This window comes from Trachypithecus francoisi, unplaced genomic scaffold (genome assembly GCF_009764315.1).
Source record: "Trachypithecus francoisi isolate TF-2019V2 unplaced genomic scaffold, Tfra_2.0 Lachesis_group6, whole genome shotgun sequence".
Taxonomy (NCBI): Eukaryota; Metazoa; Chordata; class Mammalia; order Primates; family Cercopithecidae; genus Trachypithecus; species Trachypithecus francoisi.
In genome coordinates this window covers 18,719,583-18,739,745 of record NW_022681471.1, presented here as the reverse complement: position 1 = coordinate 18,739,745, position 20,163 = coordinate 18,719,583, and the positions used below count along the sequence as shown (strand labels likewise).

The 20,163-nt window shown below is 43.0% G+C and overlaps 1 pseudogene; it reads right to left on the bottom strand.

Moving 5' to 3' along the window:
- Positions 1–8,515: 8,515 nt before the first annotated feature.
- On the bottom strand, positions 8,516–17,478 carry LOC117078445 (annotated as a pseudogene).
- Positions 17,479–20,163: the final 2,685 nt, after the last annotated feature.

Below are 20,163 nucleotides of genomic sequence, written 5' to 3'. Positions count from 1 at the left end.
CTGCCTCTGCCCCCTCCAAGTAGCTGGGACTATAGGCGCACCCCACCATGCCCAGCTAATTTTCTTTTTTCTTTTTTTTGTAGGTACAGGGTTTCGCCATGTTGGCCAGGCTGGTCTTGAACTCCTGAGCTCAAGTGATCTGCCCACCTTGGCTTCCCAAATTGCTGGGATTACAGGTGTGAATCATTGCACCTGACTGTGTGTTTCTTATAGATAGCATATAGTTGGTTTTTACTTTTTTATCCAATCTGATAATCTTTGCTTTTGATTGGAGTATTTGGGCCATTTTAATTTAATGTGATTATTTATATGATTAAGTTTATTTGTTTATTTATTTATTTTGAGGCAGGGTCTTGCTCTATTGCTCAGGCTGGAGTGCAGTGTTGCAATCATAGCTCACTGCAGCCTCAAACTCCTGGGTCCCAGCGAGCCTCGCCTCAGCTTCCCAAGTAGCTTGGACTACAGGTGAGTGCCACCATGCCCAGCTAATTTTTAAATTTTTTTGTAGGGATGGAGTCTGGCTATGTTGCCTAGGCTGGTCTTGAACTCCTGGGCTCAAGCAATCCTCTGCCTCGGCCTGCCAAAGTGCTGGGATTATAAGTGTGAGCCACCTTGCCCAGCCTATGATTAAGTTTAAATCTATTATTTTTGCAATTGTTTTATATTTTCCCCACTTATGCCTTTTATTTTCTCTTTTCCTGCTTTTTTTTTTTTTTGGATTGCGTATTTGTGTATTTTTATTACTCTATTTTATCTCCTTTTTTTTTTTTTTTTTTTTTGAGACAGAGTCTTCCTCTGTTACCCAGGTGGAGTGCAGTGGCACTATCTCGGCTCACTGCAACCTATTCCCCTCTGGGTTCAAGTGATTCTTGTGCCTCAGCCTCCTAAGTAGCTGGGACTACAGGTGTGCACTACCATGCCGGGGTAATTTTGTATTTTTAGTAGACATGGGGTTTCGACATGTTGGCCAGGCTGGTCTCAAACTCCTGACCTCAAATGATCCGCCCACCTGGGCCTTGGAAAGTGCTGGGATTACAGGCATGAGCCACCGTGCCTGGCCTATCTCCATTTTTGATGGAGATAAAATAGATTTTGCCTGGTGCAGTGATGCATGCCTATGAGGCTGAGGCAGGAGGATAGCTTGACCCCAGGAGTTTGAGGCTATAATACACTGTGATTCTGCCTGTGAACTGTACTCCAGCCTGGGCAACATAGTGAGACCCTGTCTCTAAAAAAATTGTTTTTATTTTTTAGTGGAGATAAAATAGAATCAGAAAAATACAAAAGGATTCCACTTACATGCAATAATTAGAGTAGCCTAATTTATAGAGACAGAAAGTAGATTGGGGGTTGCCAGGAGCTGGGAGCAGAGGGAATGGAGAGTTACTGTTTGATGGGTACAGAGTTTCAGTTTGGAAAGATGAAAAACTCTGGAGATGGATGGTGGTGATGCTTGCACAACAATGTGAATGTTCTTAATGTCCCTGAACTATACACTTATAAATAGTTAAAGTGGTAGGTTTTATGTTACATATATTTCACCACAATTTTTTAAAATCCTCAACAAAATCAGAATAGAAGGTAAATTTCTCAAACTGATAAAGGTCACAAGAAAAGTCTACAGCTCACATCATAACATCATCATAACATCGCTGGTGAAAGTGAACACTTTCTTCCTAAGATTGGAAACAAGTCAAGGATGTCTACTCTTGCCACTTGTGTTAAACACTGTCCTGGAAATTCGAAGCCAGTGCAATCAGAAAAGAAAGAAGTAAAAGCCGTTCAAGTTGGAAAGAAAGAAGTAAAACCAGCATTCTTTTCAGATGACGATCTTTAATGTAAAAAGTCAGATGGAATCTACAAAAAGGCATCTAGGCTAATAAGTGAATTTATCAAGCATATGAGATGAAAGTTAAATATAATAAATCATGTATATACTAGCAGTGAAAATGTGAAAATGAAATTAGGGAAACAGTTCTATTTACAGCAACATCAGAAGGAATAAAATACTTAGAAATAAATTTAGCAAAAAATGTAGACATACACAAAAACTATAAAACATTGCTCAGGGAAATAAGAGATCTATGTAAATGGAGAGAAATTCCATCTTCATGAATTGTAAGACCCAATATTGCCAAGATGACAGTTTTCACCAAATTGATCTATAAGTTAAACGACATCCCAGCCGGGCATGATGGTGCATGCCTGTAGTCTCAACTACTCCAGAGGCTGAGGTGGGAGGATCGCTTGAACCCAGGAGTTTGAGGCTGCAGTGAGCCATGATAATGCCACTGCACTCCAGCCTAGGTGACAGAGTGAGACTCCCATCTCTAAAACTGAAAATAAAAAAAATAAAAATTAAGCAAAATCCCTATAAAGATTCTAGCAAGCATTCTTTTTTTTTTTTTTTTGTAGAAATTGGCAAAATGCTCCTAAAATATGTACAGGATATGGACATACAAAGGACCCAGAATAACCAATTTTGAAAAGGAGCCAATGGGAGAATTTTCATTTCCATCTTTTTTTTTTTTTTGAGACGGAGTCTTGCTCTGTCGCCCAGGCTGGAGTGCAGTGGCCAGATCTCAGCTCACTGCAAGCTCCGCCTCCGGGTTCACGCTATTCTCCTGCCTCAGCCTCCCGAGTAGCTGGGACTACAGGCGCCCGCCGCCTCGCCCGGCTAGTTTTTTGGATTTTTTAGTAGAGATGGGGTTTCACCGTGTTAGCCAGGATGGTCTCGATCTCCTGACCTCGTGATCCGCCCGTCTCGGCCTCCCAAAGTGCTGGGATTACAGGCTTGAGCCACCGCGCCCGGCCTCATTTCCATCTTTCAAACTTACTAGATATATATAAGTCACAGTAATCAAGACAGTGAGATACTGACATGAGGATAGAAATATAATGGACAGTCCATAAATTAATCCTTATATTATGGTCAGCTGATGGCTGATGAAGGTGCCAAGATAATTCAATGTGCAAATGACAGTCTTTTCAACAAATGGTGCTAGGATAACTGTTCCCACCAGTGATAAGTAAGTGATAAGTATGTAAGGTGACAGATATGTTAGTTACCTTGATTTAATCATTTCACAATGTATACATCTATCAAAGCATCATGTTGTATACCATGAATATGTACCATTTTATTTGTCAATTATAATATATTATAATCAATTTTAAATTAATTAAAATGTTAATCTGAGTGCTGCTCTGAAGGAATTAATTTTCCAGATATAATTTAAGTCATGAGTCAGTTAACCTTAGTATATGGAGATTATAGGACTGACCTAGTCAGGTGAACCCTTTAAATGCAGAGAATTTTCTCTGGCTAATACCAGAAGAGGTCATCAGAGATTCAAAGCACAAAAAGGATTTGATGCTCTATTGTTTAGCTGATGGTAGTGGGGACCACTGAATCAAGGAAATGGCGAGTTCCGTTTTACAGCTTCATGGAACTGCATTTCTGTCAATAACTTGAATGAACTTGGAAGCAGATTCTGTTTTATGTTTGCAGGTAGATTCTTCCCTACAACTTCCAGATAAGAGCCCAGCATGGCCAACATCTTGATTTTGGCTTTTTGAAATCTTAAGTAGAGAACCTGCCTGGTCTTATGACCTAGAGAACTGTGAGATAATAAATGGGTATTGTTTTAAGCTACTAAATTTGTGATAATTTGTTACACAACAATAGAAAACTAATACATTGGTATAGCTGGGTCACTCATGGTTATTGCATGGTATATTATTTTCCATCCTTTCGACCTATTTATAGTATATATATTGAATCTAAAGTTTCTGCTCTAGACAGCATATAGTTAGATCCTGTTTTTAAATCCAGCCTGATAATCCCTTACTTTTTTTTTGAGACAGGCTGGAGTACAGTGGTGTGAACATGGCTCACTGCAGCCTCGACCTCCCAAGCTCAAGCAATCCTCCTGCCTCAGCCATACAAGTAGCTGGAACTAAAAGCATGTGCCACCAAGCATGGTTAATTTTTTTTGTATTTTTTTTGTATTTTTTTTTTGTAGAGGCAGGGTTTTGCTATGTTGCCCAGCCTGGTCTCGAACTCCTGAGCTCAAGCGATCTACCTCAGTTTCCCAAAATGCTGGGATTACAGGCATAAGTCACCATGCCACCACGCCCAGTCTATCCCTTACGTTTGAGTGCAGTACTTATTTCATTTACATTTACTATAATACTGATTGTAAATATATGGTATAATTATTATTTTGGAGAGAAAAATATGCAAAATTGTCTTCCCAACAGACAAGACAGCATCAGCAGGTACAACTACAGGGGATTCTCCATAGATCGTACATTCACAAAGCATCATTAGTTCAACAGTGGAAAAACACTACTGTGTTCTCTGTAACATATCCACTTAACAGCATAAAGAGGTATTATTATTGTGTTCACTTACAATTCCAGAAGGAAAGGCACAACTGGACAAAAAACATTTTGTATCCTCAAGTCAGATGCAGTAACTAAGAGACAAAACTTTGGGTAACAGTTTTGATGTTCATTTCAATAAGGGCTTTCTACTTAGAGGGGAATGATTTCTACACTCACAAGTTAGGTTTAAAAACTTCATTGTTTGCTCAGTATTATTACATATACAAAAGGTGATTTAAAAAAAGGAATCACGAAAACATCTTACATGTCCAGCTGTTCCCACCAATACATCAACTCTTTTTTTTTTTTTTTGAAACGGAGTCTGGCTTGTAGTCCAGGCTTGGAGTGCAGTGGCCGGATCTCAGCTCACTGCAAGCTCCGCCTCCGGGGTTTACCCCATTCTCCTGCCTCAGCCTCCCGAGTAGCTGGGACTACAGGCGCCTGGCACTTCGCCCGGCTAGTTTTTTTTTTTTTTTTTTTGTATTTTTTAGTAGAGACGGGGTTTCAACATCAACTCTTATGAAGCAGGAGAATAGGGTCTAGAGGCAGGGAACCCAAGGCCGGTTCATGCTGACTTCCTGGAACTAAATTGAAAGGGAAACCCCAACTTTCCACACCTAAATAATAAAAGGACCGGAGACTATTCCCTTTGCAAACCTCCATCTTTTCTGCCTGGCAGATGGGAATTTGAAAGTACCTCTGATTGGTTGCAAAAACCATCACAGGTTTACATAAGAGTGTAATTTTGTAACTTCAAAATTGGTTGCGGGCAGCAACAAATCAGAGTGATTGCGGGCTACCACTTCATTTACATGAGGTGAACACCAAGTGGCCAATGGGAAACCTCTAGGGGGTATTTGGACCCAAGAAGATTCTGTATCTGGGCCCTTGAGCCGCTGCTCATGCCCGCTCCCACACTGTGGAGTATACTTTCATTTTTAATAAATCTGCTTTTGTTGCTTCATTCTTTCCTTGCTTTTTCTGTTTTGTCCAATACAACAAGAACCTGGACACCCTCCACCAATAACACTTAGGTTTAAGGCAGAGGCCAGGCATGGTGGCTTACACCTGCAAACCCAGCATTTTGGGAGGACAAGGCCAGTGGATCACCTGAGGTCAGGAGTTCGAAACCAGCCTGGCCAACATAGTGAAACCCCATCTCTACCAAAAATACAAAAAATTAGCCAGGCTTGGTGGCACATGCCTGTAGTCCCAGCTACTTGGGAGGCTGAGGCAGGAGAATCCCTTGAACCTGGGAGGCGGAGGTTGCAGTGAGCTGAGATCGCGCCACTATACTCCAGCCTGGGTGACAGAGTGAGACTCTGTCTCAAAAACAAACAAACAAACAGGGCCTGGGAATACTTCAGTGGTCATAAAATAGGAAAAGAGAGACTATGGCTACAAAAAAAGTGAAGTATTTAAATGAAAGCTTTCATACCCAGGATTTGCCTGTTCCAACTTTGTAGCCTTCATGCAATACTCAGGGCAAAAAATCTGCATAATTACTTGGCATAAGTTGCACCCACTATATATATATATATTTTTTTTTTTTTTGAGATGGAGTCTCGCTCTGTCGCCCAGGCTGGAGTGCAGTGGCGCGATCTCGGCTCACTGCAAGCTCCGCCTCCCGGGTTCAGGCCATTCTCCTGCCTCAGCCTCCTGAGTAGCTGGGACTACAGGCGCCCGCCACCGCACCCGGCTAATTTTTTGTATTTTTAGTAGAGACGGGGTTTCACCGTGGTCTCGATCTCCTGACCTTGTGATCCGCCCGCCTCGGCCTCCCAAAGTGCTGGGATTACAGGCGTGAGCCACCGCGCCCGGCCTCCACTATATTTTTTAAAAATTAGTATGTGACCCTCTGAAAGGAAACACTCTTCCCATGAGATTCTCCTCTGGAATGAAAATCCAGTTCTTCAACAGAGTAGGCACTGGTGAACTAAATTAAGTCAACTGAGATTCCTTGCTCTGTGGCCCACCTCTTCTGGTGTTCAGGAAGGCAAAGGGAAGTGTGTGGAATACATTCAAACTCTTGTGGCTGCCACTGAACTGTATTTAAATATCAAACATTGACTCCCTAACAACTAAAATAAGTCCATTTGAGGACATCCTATTTAAAGTTCTAGAGTTAAAGGAGGCCAGACACAGTGGCTCACGCCTGTAATCCAGCACTTTGGGAGGCCGAGGTGGGCAGATCACTTGAGCCCAGGAGTTTGAGACCAGCCTGGCCAACACGGCGAAACTGAAAACCCGTCTCTACTAAAAATACAAAAATTAGTTGGGTGTGGTGGCGGGTACCTGTAATCTCAACTACTTGGGAGGCTGAGGCAGGAGAATCCCTTGAACCCCAGAGGTGGAGGTCGCAGCAAGCCGAGATTGCACCATTGCACTCCAGCCTCCTGGGTGACAGCGAGGCTCCATCTAGAAAACAAAAAAAGTTGGAGAAATTTGTAATTCTACAATCTTTTTTTTTTTTTTGCTTTATTTTTGAAAGTACTTTAAAAAAAACAAAACAAAACAAAAGATGGGTACAGGGTTGGGAGACATACAAAACAGGTCCCTAAATAGATTATGACCTTGTCCATTTACTTGCAGACAGTTACCATGGAAGCATACAGTACTCCTCCCCACCCCATTAAGCTAAGTAGTTGTCTTTCCCATTGTGGTTCAATAAGTTCAAACTTTTCCACCCTGAAATAGGCGACAGTCTTGGGAAATAGTTACTATAGGTTGTACAGAATTTCTTTGTATATAGTTTGTTGGAAGGTACAAAGTTACTTTCAAGACTTGCTTCTTTCCAAAATTAAAAAATAATTACAGTCTGTATTTGCTTTGGTATAGATATTTTCTTTTTTTGATTTTTAATTTTTTGTTTTTATGTTTTGCAAAGCAGCATAACAATTGTGATTGTAGAACTGCCTGAGGTTGCCATCTGTAAACATCATGTGCATATCAGTAAGAATAAGGAAAACAGGAGGAGGAGATGGGATTTAAAAAAAACAAAAAAACAAAAAAAACAAATAATCCCATTAAAAAGTGGGCAAAGGACATGAATAGGCATTTCTCAAAAGAAGACAAATGGCCAACCGAAATATGAAAAAATGCTCAACATTGCTAATCATCAGAGATGTGCAAATTAAAACCACAATGAGAAACCATCTTACACTAGTCAGGATGGCTACTATTAAAAAGAGAAAAACTAATTGATGTTAGTGAGGATGGGGAGAAAAGGGAATGAACTCTTATACACTGTTGGTGGGAATGTAAATTAGTGCAACCTCTATGGAAAACTATGGATATTTCTCAAATAACTAAAAATTCAACTACTTTTCTATCCAGCAATCCCACTACTGGGTATCTACCCAAAGAAAAATAAATCATTGTATCAAAAAGACACCTGCAATAGTAGGTTTATCACAGCACTATTCACAATAGCAAAGATAAGGAATCAACCTAAGTGTCCATCAACGGAAGATTAGATAAAGAAACTGTGGTATGTCTACATAATGGAATACTACACAGCCATAAAAAGAATACAATGATGTATTTTGCAGCAACATGGATGGAACTGGAGGCCATTGACTTTGGTGAAACAAGCCAGTGTTTATAAAGTGTACACATGGAGGCAGTGTGTGGAATGTTAGACAACAGAGACTTGGAAGGGTAAGGCAAGGGGTGGATAATGAGTGATTGCTTAAGGAGTACAATGTAGGTTATTTGGGTGATCAATACCCTAAAAGCCCTGACTTCACCACTACACAATCTATGCAAGTAACAAAATTACACTTGTACCCCATAAATTTATACAAATAAAAAATAATAAAAGAATAAAAATCACAGTCTAGACTAGGGGTGTCCAAACTTTTGACTTCCCTGGGCCACCTTGGAAGAAGAATTGTCTTGGGCCACACATAAAATACACGAACACTGACAATAGCCGATAAGCTGAAAAAAAAATCACAAAAGATCTCAGAATGTTTTAAGAAACTTCACGAATTTGTAATTTGTGTTGGGCCACATTCAAAGCCGCCCTGGGCTGCGTGTGGCCTGCGGGCTGAGGGTTGAACAAGCTTGGTCTAGACATTTCACTCTGTCTACGTTTCTTCTTCCAGGCAAGTTCCCCTTTAGCTTAGCTGACCACAATCTTGTTTTCTTCCAGGAAGTGAGGGAACCAGTGTGTGGGAACAGTCTCAGTAGCACCTGGTTTTTCTACATTGGCATTGATACCTGACTGGGAGCCATCCATCTTGGACTCAGTAGTGTTATTCACAGCAGAGTTGGCCCCCACAGAAACTGGGAGGGTGGGAACACCACCACTCTGGGTTATAGAGATCTTGCTAGTCTTCCTGGCAAGACCACTGTTGAGCATGTTGGTGTATTGGTTCCACCACCTTCACTGAAGGGGCCAGGATTTCCTGGAAACATTTCTGAGATTCTTTCCATTACCTAATGGAGCCATAGTGTTCTCAATGGCTAGCTTCCTTCTCTGGTGTGCTGAGTTATTGTTTGCTCCATGAGTCATACAGTGGACCTTCAAGTTGCCTTTGGCGGTAAAAGCTTGCCCATGTATGCTGCGCACAAAAGGCTATTCTCTAGTGTGAGTCCACTTGTGAATCTGAAGAGCACTAGTGGACGAGAAGTTCTTCTCACACTGTGTGCAGCTGTGTTGCTTGGCCTGGTCAGTGTGGCTGGGCCACTAACACCAGGGACATGATTGAGGATCCAACAAATGTGCCAGTGAAAGCGGAGAGTTCCCTGAACCCCCTCACAGGACGTGTGACAGGGGTGTGGCTTGTCTGTTTGGTCGCCACTGCTGCTCAAACCTCTTACAGGAGAGGGAGTAAACAGACAGACAGGTGCAGGAGCCCAAGCGGGCGTGTGTTACAGTGCGCTCTTTTAGCCTTGCCATCTGCAGATGGCTTAAGTGTTAATCAGCTCAGTGGACCCTCTACCTTTCTGCAAAGGCAGAGGGCCAGTGTGACAGCTTTCTGTGTCCTGAGTTGTTGTCCAGAATCCTGGAAGAATCAGGTCACACATGGACTTGAAGGATGGAGAATGCAGGGTTTTATTGGGTGGTGGTGGTGGCTGTCAGTGGGATAGATGAGGAGCTGGACAGGGGATGGAGTGGGAAGATGATCTTCCCCTGGAGTTTGGCCATCCAGTGGCTGATTCTCCAACCATCCCCAGCCAAACTCCTCCTGATGTTTCCTCTCTTCTCTCCTGTGCCGTGCCATTCTGCCATTTGTCTGCTCATCTCCTCATCTCCTGCTTCTGGAGCCTCTGGTTTGGGGTTTATATGGGTACAGGATAGGGGGTGTGATGGGCCAAAAGGCAACATTTTTGACACAAAAACAGGAATGCCTGTTCTCACTTAGGGCTGTGGGTATCCAGGCTTGAGGGTGGGACCTTTGCTGGGGAACTACCCTCTTCTACCCAGTGTTTCCCTGTCTCCTAGCTGTATCACCAGGAACGTCAACTTTTCATTTTTATTTTTTAGAGACAGAGTCTCTCCTTTTTGCACAGACTGGAGTGCAGTGGCACAATCATAGCTTACCATAACCTTGAACTCCTGGGCTCAAGTGATCCTTCTGCCCCAGTCTCATTAGTAGCTGAGATTACAAGCGCTGGTCACCAAGCCTGTCAAAACTTGAACTTTGACATAGGTTGACTGGGCTCAGAAAAACGTTGATGGGAGGTGGCCCATCTCAGTGTGGCTGTTCTTGGGGTGCTCAGCTTTGCCCCCAGCATCTGGAGACTTTGACATAATGCTTTCTGCTTGGCTACTGGCCAGGGAGCGTGCTTGGAAGGATGTGGTTTCCACAGCATCTGGAGTTGGCTAATAGTTCTGGTGTCCCATCAGTGAGAATGAGTCATTAAACTGTTGTTCTCCACTAAATCGTTTTTTCAGCTCCTCTGCCACTGCAGGCCAGAAGGAACAGGACCCACTTTCCTGGTGACTGCTAGGGAAGCCTTCATGGCAAACCCTAGGGTGGGTGATATTAAGTGGATGCTAAGAAGAGGTATGAGGACCTTTGAGTAGCTACTGGGGGCATCCTGGATGCTGACTTTGTCCACAGTGGTGTCTTCTTTCAACATCATCATGGCAGATGGCACTTGTATTACCATTCTCACTGACCATCATTGGCTCAGGACCCCTAAAATCACTGGGATTCTCTGGCGGGGGCATGCTGGGAATCTGAGTGCCCACATTCATCCAAATATGTTGTTGCAACATGACCATGTTGGTAAATTTCTTTTGACTAATGGGGTATGTACTTATGGATAAGTTGGTTCAGTGAACCCTGAGAAGTGTCTTTATGTTGCCTCTGGTAGAAAAATGTTGGCCACAAATTTCACATTGGATGGGTCTCTCCCCAGTGTGGGTGTGGTAATGTATTTTTTTTCCAAGTGAGAGCAAATTTATTAAAGTAAAGGAATAAAAGAATGGCTACTTCATAGGCAGAGCAGCCTTGAGGGCTGCAGGTTGGCTATTTTTGTGGTTATTTCTTAACTACATGCTAAACAAGTGGCGGTTGATTCATGAGTTTTCCGGGAAAAGGTTGGGCAACTCCCAGAACTGAGGGTCCCTCCCCGTTTTAGACCATACATGGTAACTTCCTGACGTTGCCTTGGCATTTGTAAACTGTCATGGTGCTGGTGGGAGTGTCTTTTAGCATGCTAATGTATTATAATTGGCATATAATGAGCAGTGAGGAGGACCAGAGGTTACTTTCCTCGCCATCTTGGTTTGAGTGGGATTTGGCCTGCTGCTTTACCACATGTTGTTTTTATCAGCAAGGTCTTTGTGACCTGTATCTTGTGCTGATCTCCTATCTTATCCTGTGACTTAGAATGCTTAACCTCCTGGGAATGCGGCCCAGTAGGTCTCAGTCTCATTTTACCCAGCCCCTATTCAAGATGGAGGCACTCTGGTTTGAACACCTCTGACATATTTCTCCCCTGCCTTTTACAAAGGAATCCTTAATCTATTATTATTATTATTATTATTTGAGATGGAGTCTTGCTCTGTTACCCAGGCTGGAGTGCAGTGGCGCGATCTCGGCCCTCTGCAACCTTTGCCTCCCGGGTTCAAGTGATTCTCCTGCCTTAGCCTCCCAAGTAGCTGGGACTACAGGTGCATGCCACCATGCCTGGCTAATTTTTGTATTTTTAGTAGAGACAGGGTTTCGCCATGTTGGCCAGGCTGGTCTTGAACTCCTGACCTCAGGTAATTCGCCAGCCTTGGCTCCTAAAGTGCTGGGATTACAGGCGTGAGCCTCCGTGCCTGGTCGGGAACCCTTAATCTTAAGGGTTATAGAGAGACGAAGATCCATCTTCTGTAACTTCTTCAGGCTGTATTGGGCAATGATATTCTTGCCTACCTATTAGGGTCTCTTGTATTCAGGGTAGAGAGGAACTCAGTCAGAAAGTGTAAGTATGGTGAGGGCCATCCATAACTCTTGAGTTCTGACAAAAGGTGATATCTGTAATAAGTATTCAATTTAAGAAAATGTTGAGTAAGCTTATCCTGCATTCCTACACAAAGAGTACAACAGCAGTATGGATATGGTGTCGCTAGCTGATTCTAATATGTGCCCAGAATTAGAATACTGACCCAGATTTTTACATTACCTATCCCTCTTGTTTCTTCTGAGCAGCAGCCAGAGATCACTGGTTGGTTCACAGGAATAAGTACGGTTAGTCTAAATTGTGGGAAAAACTTAAAAACAACGAATGAGACTATAATCTAATAACAGGTGTATCATCGTTCTTGAAACAATTTTTCTCTCTCCAGTCTCCCATTTTTACTAAAGACAAATCATGGTAAGACTGATTTGCTTATTATACTTGGTCTGATTATTTGTATAAAGTGCAGCAATAATAATAATAATTGTTAGGTTTTTTTTTTTCGAGATGGAGTCTCACTGTGTCACCTAGGCTGGAGTGCAGTGGCATGATCTTGGCTCACTGCAACCTTCGCCTCCTGGGTTCAAGTGATTCTTGGGCCTCAGCCTTCCAAGTAGCTGGGATTACAGGCACACACTGCCACGCCCAGCTAATTTTTGTATATTTTAGTAGAGACGGAGTCTCACCATATTGGCCTGGCTGGTCTTGAACTCCTGACCTCAAGCGATCCACCTGCCTTGGCTTCAAGAATAATTATTTTTAACTAAGCTTTTAAAATTGTCTTTGACAGAACTCTGTTCCATAAGGAATCTTAGATAAGCCTCTTTTTTTATATATATATGGAGTCTTGCTCTGTTGCCCAGGCTGGAGTGCAGTGGTGCAATCTCAGCTCACTGCAACCTCTGCCCCCGGGTTCAAGTGATTCTCCCGCCTCAGCCTCCCGAGTAGCTGGGACTACTGGCACGTGCCACCACACCCGGCTAATTTTTGTGTTTTTTTTTAGTAGAGACGGGGTTTTACCATGTTAGCCAGGATGGTCTCAATCTCCTGATCTCGTGATCCGCCCGCCTTGGCCTCCCAAAGTGCTGGGATTACAGGCATGAACCACAGTTTTGGCCAGGTAAGACTTTTTTTTAAAGCCAAACCCAGCTATGGGTTTGTACCATCAAATACCTATGAGTTGGGTAAATTCCTCTTCTCTTGAGGTCCCAAGATAATTTGGGGCTCCTGAGCCTATTAGAAAGCAACATTCTTTACTTACCTATCAGGAGCCCTGTATAGGGACTGTGTAGACAAGGTATGGAGGCCAATTTTCCCAAGGGAGGTAATGCATTTTGAAGGAACTTTGGCAGCTTAAGACTCGGTGGCAAATGAGACATTCACTGGGGTCAGAAATGGTCTTGTTGCTGTTCTCTACCAGCTGCTGCAATTTCATGGTCTCTGACCCGGGCTTGGTGGTCCCACTCCCTTGAAAGCCACCAACCCTTGGGGAATTATGGTTTGGCCCCACCCCAGGGAGTGTGGGTCCACTCTCACTTTCTGGAGAAGGCCCAGCAATGAGCTACCCATGTGGTCATTGGGGTTAGCGCCCGAAGAAAGATTTTGAGATAGTTCTATGGAGGGGGTCCTTGTTACAAGGACAAGTTTGCTGTCTAAAGAGAGACTGGATTCATCTATGGGGACAGGTACAGAGAGTGCATGGGGTGCCATTGCCTACCACCATTTTGTTCTGGAACTTGGCAAACAGCTGGGGATTTGCCTTCACCTGGGGATATTGATGAAAGTGTACCTTCAGGTTACCCTTGGTGGTGAAGCCATGACCACACACAGGGAACATGAAGGGTCTCTCTCCAGTATGCATGTGGGAATGGATCTGCAAGGAGGTACCAGTCTCCCAAACCTTGCTACAGTTCTTACAGTTGTGCTTGTAGAGGATGGCCTCGTCTTTGGGTTCGACATACATCTCAGATGTTTGTTGGCTTATCTTTCTCTTTCTTGGATGGGTATAATGCCACAGTAGAGAAAGGACTCTGGAAGAGCACAGAACCCAAGCCCGAGGTAGCAAAGCACTTGGGAGCTGAGACACAATGTTCAGGATCACATGTGTCCTATCCAGCTTCCGGGTGAAGGGTGTCAGCCATGGGGTCACAGAGCTGGCAGCAGAAGGGAAATTGGTGAGATAGCTTGGCTTGTTTAAGGTGTCCAGAGACAGATCTTGGCTTCCAGCTTTCTGGCTGAGCAAAGCCACAGCTGCAGAAACTTGCTTGGACATGTGGCTATCTAAGGTCTTCAGGGTACTAGCCTGAGTGGAGGATGTGGGAGGCCCATGAGTTCACTAGAATGCAGATCTGCTCAGTGAGCTGGATCTGCTGTCGTTGAAAAGATGCTGTTGGCGCTGGGCAGAGGGGCCAGCAGCACATATGAGCTCAACTGATTTACCACTCCCTTGTCTCCTTGTGATGCCTGAAGAGTCACATTAATATTGACCACTTTGCCTTTGGGTAAATAGCTTATGTTCTGGGGTGTGGATGGTAGGGCAGTCTCTGTCTTTAAGTGTAAGACAGACTCTGCACCCAGCTTCTCCTTTATGTCCCCTTAGCTGCCACCATTTTCCTTGGGACTGTCGCTGCTTGTACTGGGTGACTGGTGGCTTGGTACAGCTGTACAAAAGTCCTCTGAAGGCACTGGCTCTTCGCTGTCATTCATGGGGAGGACAGGTGGATTTTTAGTGCGATTTTTCTTATGTTCCAAGAATTCAGAGATGCTAACGAATTCTGCACAGCATTTCTTAGAGATGTGAGTTTCCTACCCATGAAGCTGCTTTACCATCACTTTGTCCTCATTCACTTCATCACCATTCCCTGGGTGGTTCATTGGAGCACCTGGCTTGTTAAGATGATGGCTTGGAAAAGGGTGAAAATAGAGAAGTGGAGAAATGGATGCAGGTTGGGTGGTAGGGGTAAGGAGAGTTAGAGAGAAAGATAGAACACTAATATATCTTCATCTTGCAAAGTAAGTTGTTAAGGAGATACTATCTATGGTTGATTAAACAGAAAATATAAGTGGATATATGTTATTTAAAGTGAAAAAGATTCCTATTAGAGGAAATAAAAATAATGCTACAACTTTATTGGAAGGAGTGGATGGAAGGTAGGAATGGTGGAATTGAGCTTAATCCTCATCTCTGGCTGGGCATGGTGCCTCACACCTGTAATGCCAGCACTTTGGGAGGCTGAGGTGGGCAGATCCCTCGAGCCCAGGAGTTTGAGATCAGTCTGGGCAACTGATGAAACCCCATCTCTACAACAACAACAAAATATATACAAAAATCAGTCAGATGTGATGGTGCACAACTGTGGTCCCAGCTACTCAGGAGATTGAGGCAGGAAGATCACCTGAGCCTGGGGAGGTCAAGGTGGCAGTGAGCCATGTTGGTGCCACTGTACTCCAGCCTGGGAGACAGAGTGAGACTGTTTCAAAAACAATTACTTGTCTCTCATAGCATTAATAGATAATGTCAAAAAAAGAATATAAGCCAGGTGCAGTGGCTTATGTCTGTAATTCTAGCACTTTGGGGGGCCAACGTGGGAGGATCACTTGAGCCCAGGAGTTTGAGACCACCCTGGGCAACATAGTGAGATCCTGTCTCTATGAAAATTAAAAAAATTAGTCGGGTATGGTGGTGGTGGAGTGCCCATGTGGTCCTAGCTACTAGGGAAACTGAGGTGGGAGGATAGCTTGAGCCCAGGAGGTTGAGGCTGCAGTGAACTGTGATCACCGGCATGGGTGACAGAAATATACAGGCAGGGACAAAATATATATATATTTTTAAAAATTCCTCAAATTTGTCCCTGCCTTGGCTGGATGTGGTGTCTCATGCCTGTAATCCCAGAACTTTGGGAGGCCAAGGCAAATGGATCACAAGGTCAGGAGTTTGAGACCAGCCCGGCCAACATAGTGAAACCCCGTCTCTACTAAAAATACAAAAAAATTAGCTGGGTGTGACGGCATGCACCTGAAATCCCAGCTACTCGGGAGGCTGAGGCAGGAGAATCTCTTGAACCCAGGAGACGGAGGTTGCAGTGAGCCAAGATTGCCCCATTGCACTCCAGCCTGGGTTACAGAGCGAGACTGTATCAAAAAAAAAAAAATTGTAGGACTTAGTGATTAACTTAATACAGTGAATAAGGAGAGGGAGGAGGCAAAGGTGATTTGAAGAGTTCTATCTTGAGTGATTGGGCGGATGTGATATCACCACTGGAGTAAAGAATATGGGGTACTACCTAGTTCCAGAGGGGAGATGATGTGGTGGTTAATTTTATGTGTCAACTTGAGTGGAACAAAGGATGTCCAGATATTTGGCTAAATATTATTCTGGGGGTGTCTGTGAGGGTGGTTGTAGATGAGATTAACACTTACATTGGTAGACTGAGTAAAACTGATTGCTTTCCTCAGTGTGGGTGAGTCTCTTCCAATCTGTTGGAGGCCTTTATGGAACAAAAGACAGGGTAGGGGAGAATTCATTTTCTCTGCCTGATTGTTTCTCAGCTGGGACGCTGGTCTTCTCTTGCAACTGAACTGGAATTTACACCTTGCTTCTCCTTGTTCTCAGGAGACTTGGACTGGAACTATACCACCAGCTCTCTTGGATCTCTGGCTTGCAGATGGCACATCATGGGACTTCTCAGTCTCCACCACTGCATGAGCAATTCCTTATAATAAATCTCTGTCTCTTTCATTATATATATATCTTGGAGAACCCTCAATAACCTTGACTAATACACAAGATAAATTCAGTTTTAATTGTATGTGAGGCACTGTAGTGGAGATACATACTAGATATCCACACACAAGTGGGCAGAGGTCTGGGATCAAAATATCTATTTGGGAATCTTCAGCATATGGGTGGTAGTTGAAATCATAAAAGTGATTGAACTCTTCTGGGACTCTCATATATTGTAATAGGATCAAAGGTGGAAAGAATAGATACAGATACATGTAGGCTGGTTAATCTGATGGTGGAATGTGGACTTCATATTCGAGGTACTTGGTGTGTGTGTGTGTATGTGTGTGTGTGTGTGTGTGTGTATTTGTTTATAATGAAGTCAATTGTTCAGTAATGTGCATGTAATAAATTCCGTAGTGTGTGTTGTTCAGTCACTCAACTAATTTTTAAAACTCTTCTGCTAAAGCTCTGAGTTGAAAGAACCCATGGTGGTATTGTTATACGTAAGTATCTTTACTTGATAGACCTCATTGATTATAGTCAGGATTCTGGTAGATAAATTGGGCAGATGAGATGAACTCCTAACGCTTCTCTGGTGCTGTCTGAATAAGGCCTGTGTTTGTCTGGCTGTGCCATACATTTTATTTTCTCTTTCATTCATTTGTAAGTCTCAGCAACAACCCCCTTCTCCAACACCTTGATGTAAATTGCCTTCATACTCTAATAGAACTTGAGAATGTTGATAAGCTCAAACTATGGTATCCTGATGTTTCCATAGTAACTAATGCACACCAAGGGGGAAAAGATGGAGAATAAATGAGAATAGCATTTTAACAAAATAAGTGAGGGGCAAAGAGGCTTTAGACATGTTATTACCTCTTGTTCAGGAATATGAAAATATTCATCTCCTTAATAATGGGGTTATAAAAGTTGCTACAATGAGACTTGTCAGTAGCCATTTATATTTCATTTTTCTCTATAATCATCGTCATCAAAAGAAGTTAAATGCTTCTCTGCCCAACAATACTGTAGAGAGTGAGTTAAATGGACATAGTTGCCATTTTCCTGTGAACCTGCAATCAGAATAGGACAGGGTAGGCCAGTGTCTGTATTCTAGTCTCCCAGGCAGAGTTTTGACCTAGTGGATATTAGGAGGAATGGCGATTCAAAGAAGACAAATCAATGTTGTGGCATTTGTTTGCTTTGATACAAGACTTTACTAGCATCTCAGCGCTTCCTTGGTTAAAGGATGTGAGAATAGGATGCTGCTGTTTCTTCTTTCCTATTTCATAAGAAGGAGGCTTTCTGTAGGCCAGGAAGAGGGCACTCTCAAATAATCAAATTGGTTGGCACCTTGATCTGGAACTTCCAGTCTCCAAAACTCTGAGAAAATACATTTGCGTTGTTTAAGCCAGTGAGTCTGTGGTATTTGATTATGGCAGCCTGAGCAGCCTATACACCAGTCAGTGTGCATGCACAACCATTAAGCTATTGTTAGATAGGAACAGATTTAGTAAGGGTGAAGAGATGACTTTTTATTTTATGTATTTATTTGAGACAGAGTCTCTCTGTCATCTAGGATGGAGTGCAGTGGTGTGATCATGGCTCACATCAGCCTTGACCTTCCAAGCTCAAGTGATCCTCCCACCTCAGTCTCCCAAGTAACTAGGACCACAGGCATGTGCCACCATGCCTGGCTAATTTTTGTATTCTTTGTGGAAATGGGGTTTCACCATGTTGCCCAGGCTGGTCTTGAACTCCCTCTTGCCTCGACCTCCTAACGTGTTGAGATTATAGGTGTGAGCCACCATGCCCAGCCTGATATTTTTATTTTAGAATTAGAGAGATTAGGCCAGGCACGGTGTCTCATGCCTTTGGGAGGCCAAGATGGGTGGATCACTTGAGGTCAGGAGTTCGAGACCAGCCTGACCAACATGATGAAACCCTGTCTCTACTAAAAATACAGAAATTAGCCGGGTGTGGTGGTGCGTGCCTGTAATCCCAGCTATTAAGGAGACTGAGGCAGGAGAATCGCTTGAACCTGGAAGGTAGAGGTTGCAGTGAGCCGAGATCACGCTATTGCATTCCAGCCTGGATGACAGAGCAAGACTCTGTCTAAAAAAAAAAAAAAAAAAAAAAAAAAAAAATAGAGAGATTAAGTTGCCACAGATAAGTGTAATAACTGGTGGGATATCTATCTAACCTAGAACAGAAACACAGAGAGTAGAGGGACAGAAAGTATACTGAATAGCTCCAGGTAAGGTAGATAGCATGACTGGGATTCTGCTTAGCCTGATACCTTCCCCATTAGAAGAGAAAGGTTAAAAAGCACATTCTTCTTCTTCATCTTCTTCTTCTTCTTCTTTTTTTTTTTTCATACTCACATCACCTTTTGAAATTAGTCTTCAGTTTAGCTTTTGTGTAAATGAATTCAGAGATTAGAAGCAAGATGTGTTGGGAGGTGCCAGTAGAGTGAGGCTCATCAGTGGGAATGAAAGCCAATTTCCTGGACTTGCCTGGGGAAGGTATATTAGAATGGGGGCCATTTGTTCTCAATGTTCAACTCCCACTTATCAGTGAGAACATGCGGTGTTTGGTTTTCTGTTCCTGTGTTAGTTTGCTGAGGATGATGGTTTCCAGCTTCCTCCATATCTCTGCCAAGAACATGATCTCATTCCTTTTTATGGCTGCATAGTATTCCATGGTGTATATGTACCACATTTTCTTTATCCTGTCTCTCATTGATGGGCATTGGGTTGGTTCCACAAACCTGCATGTTCTGCACATGTGTCCCCTTTTTTTTTCAGAAGAAATAAAGAAAAAAGAAAAGACAAAAAAAAAAAAAAAAAAAAAGAATGGGGACTATTTGTCTTGGATGACCAGAGGTTTGGTAGACATCCTCAAGTTGAGACAGGCCTTAGAAGTCAGATGAAAAAGGAGTGTATCTTCATGTTAGACGCTCAATTTGGACAAGGGAAATTTCAGTGTGTGTGTGTGTGTGTGTGTTTAAAATTTGTGACATTTGGTCTTATAGTCACTGGGAAAAGGCAGAAATTTTGAGGAAAAGGAGTGCTCAATAAGCATTCTTTTACCCCAAGGTATTTGGTCTCTGTCCTTATTACACCCAAATTAAAACAAGACAGGGAACTATGTATTCCTTGATAAAATGGTCTTCACTTGTAATCTGTATTAGAGTACTTAAAACTCCTGATCAATCAATTATATATCGTACATTGAAATGTAATTAAAATTTTGTCACTGCAACTTTTTCAGACCTCCAATTATCCTTATTTATTTTTTGAGACAGAATCTCCCTCTGTTTCCTGGGTGGGAGTACAGTGGTGTGATTATAGCTGACAGCAGCCTTGACCTCCTGGGCTCAAGCGATCCTCCCAGGCTCAAGCATTCCTCCCAGTTCAGCCTCCCAAGTAGCTGAGACTACAGGTGTGCATCACCTTGGCCAGCTAATTTTTTGACTTTTTTATAGAGATGGGGATCTTGCCATGTTGCCCAGACTGATATTGAACTCCTTGGCTCAAGTGATCCACCTGCCTTGGCCTTCCAAAGTGCTGGGATTACAGGTGTGAACCACCACACCTGACCTAATTTCTTTTTAATCTTTTCACAGTGTGGTATTCAGAGTC